Source organism: Delphinapterus leucas, chromosome 19, assembly GCF_059928025.1.
Source record: "Delphinapterus leucas isolate spDelLeu-1000000601 "Yukka" chromosome 19, BTC_Dleu_Yukka2, whole genome shotgun sequence".
Taxonomy (NCBI): Eukaryota; Metazoa; Chordata; class Mammalia; order Artiodactyla; family Monodontidae; genus Delphinapterus; species Delphinapterus leucas.
In genome coordinates, this window is record NC_143147.1 from 63,602,693 (window position 1) to 63,605,225 (window position 2,533).

The following is a 2,533-nucleotide window of genomic DNA, read 5'->3' on the forward strand; positions in this document are numbered from 1 at the left end:
TAGGTCATGAAATAGCTGTTAGACTGTTCCTTGTTATAAGATTTCATCTGTCTTTCTGTTTCTTTAGATTTTTAGGTTAACCTGGGAATTTGAAGCAAATTACTTATTGATACAGACCCTAGTGTGTATTTTAAAAATCATAATGATGGGCCTTCATGATTTTATAATCAGATGTTCACATTGCCCCATCCTTTTGCATCTTTTGATCCTGATCTGTGTTGATCTTTTGGGAAAAATATAATTTTATTAATATCCCATTTTCAACTTAGTTGGTCTTCTGGAGCAAAGGTTATAGCAGAGCTACATATCTTTTACCCCAAATCTCCATGTTGCAGCAGAAAGTGGAGTACAGTGATTTGGTCAAAACTATTAAGTACACGAACAAGTAAATAGAGCTAGTTATTCTGGAAATTTCTGGCAGTATTTACAAAGAATGTTCCAAACAGGCCTGCCTAAGATGGCCTTAATCAGATGTCTGTTTTATATAAATTTACTGCTCTTCATAAATCAGATTAAATTAAAAAGCGTACTGGAACTGATTCCTTACCTTTGAAGCAAAGGTTCTCAGCCCAAGCTATATGTGAGAATTGGCTGTTTAACTTCTTATAGACATCCATGACTGGACCCTATATGCAGAAATTCCAGTTCAGTAGATCTCTGGAGCCTTGCATTCATATGTACTTCTTAGAAGCTCATAGGTTAAAAAAAAAAAAAAAGCTCATAGATTATTCTGGTGTGCAGCCAGGTGGGGTACCTCTAATAGAAAGCTTTCAAAAAAAAAAAGCCTTCATTTAAAGAGTAAAACATTCTTGCAATTATCTCGTTCCCAAGCTAGCAGAATAGGTGCTGTTAGCCCCATTTTACAGATGAAGAAACTGGGCTCAAGGATATAAATGACCTACAAGTGTCTTAAATTGGGAGAGAGCAGAACCAGAACCTAGGCTTTTTGGTTTCCAGAGGAAATAAGGCAAGTCAGTACAAACTCAAAAGTTTGGGCCAAAATGGACCCTAAGAGTCAAGTCTAAACCCCTCATTTAACTTAACAAAAAACAATAGCAGATTGTTAAAAAAAAAAAAGTATGTGGCTACTTTCCAAGTAAGTCTGATAATAAAAATGTCTATCACTTTGGTGACTTATGTCAGGACAGGTAGGACAGGTACTTTACATCCATTACCTCATCCAGTCCTCACAGCTCCATGGAGTCCTTATTTTACAAATGAAACTAGTCCTCAGAAAAAGGCAGGAGTCAGGATTCAAACCTGGATTTCTCCTTTGAGACCCTGAGCTAGTAGCCACCATATTCCACTACCTCCTAATTATATGACTTTTCAGGAGGAGATGCATACTCACTAGCTAGGTTCGCCTGAAGAGTTTTTTGTTTTTGTTTTTGTTTTAAGGTTCTGGAAATTTAAGCTCAGCCTTTAGGAAAGGGAAGATTTTAATCCAAACAAGTAGTGTGCTTCATGCTTCTGTGGTAAGCACATAAAGACATGATCCAGGTCTTCTAGAAGAGAAGAGCTTGTCTCTGGCTTTTCCTGAAAGCCCAGGAGAGTGGTTGACCAACACAAACTGCTTGGAAGGAGGAGGCCACACAAAGAGGAGTGTAGTTCACTTGTTATGGAAATACTGAAAAAGAGATCTGCCTTGAGGAAACAGCATGACAGGGAAGGCCTTCCCTCTTGTTTGCCCAAGACTTTGCTAGTACAGTCTTCTAAACAGTCATTCCTGAGCCCTCCAAGTGTGTCTGCATTTGTTGCAGGGATAGATTTACCCAGACAGGTGGAAGAGTCATGACTTAATGGTTATAAACAGCTGCAGAGGCCTGGGCTACTCCCATGGTCTTAGTAGCAAGGGATGTGGCCATTCCCCGAGGCCGGGCATTAACCAGCCTTGAGAACAGGCCCTCAAATCGGAACGACTGTAATTTTGGTCCAGTGCACGCACCACACGTTACAGCTAAGTAGTAACATTAAAAGGTAAAGGATTTCCAGTCCTTTTAGAAGGGATCACCTTTGTGTGCTTTCTGTTGCTGATTCATAGTGCTCCTGCTTTGGGACCGTCAGGTTTCCAAACAGGACACATAGGAGATATTCAATAAACGTCAATTTGTAGCAGTAATTTTCATCCCTTGAGGAGCATGCCCTTGCTACCCTCCATGAGTAAGGCAAATAAATGAATGGTAAAGATAAACGTGCCCTCGGCTTGCGGATTCCAACTCGCCCAGAGCGAGCTTTTCCTTCTATCAAGGTAACTTTTTTAAGTGACAGCGAGCACAACTTGTACCGAGCGCGGGGCAGGTTTGTCCTTTGTCCAATCATCTCCGAGATTTGAGGGTGGGGGAGGGGAAACTTCCCTAGACCTTCCCTGACCAGGAAGAGGGTGGGTTTAGGCTGAGCAGGGGCCGCCTCAGCCCGTCGTGAAGCCGCAGGATGCTTGGCACTCCAGGAAGCCAATAGGAGTGAAGAGGCCCGTTTGAATTGGCCAATGCCGCCGGGGCGGGGGCGGGGTTTGTGAGCCCTATAAAGGCCGCGG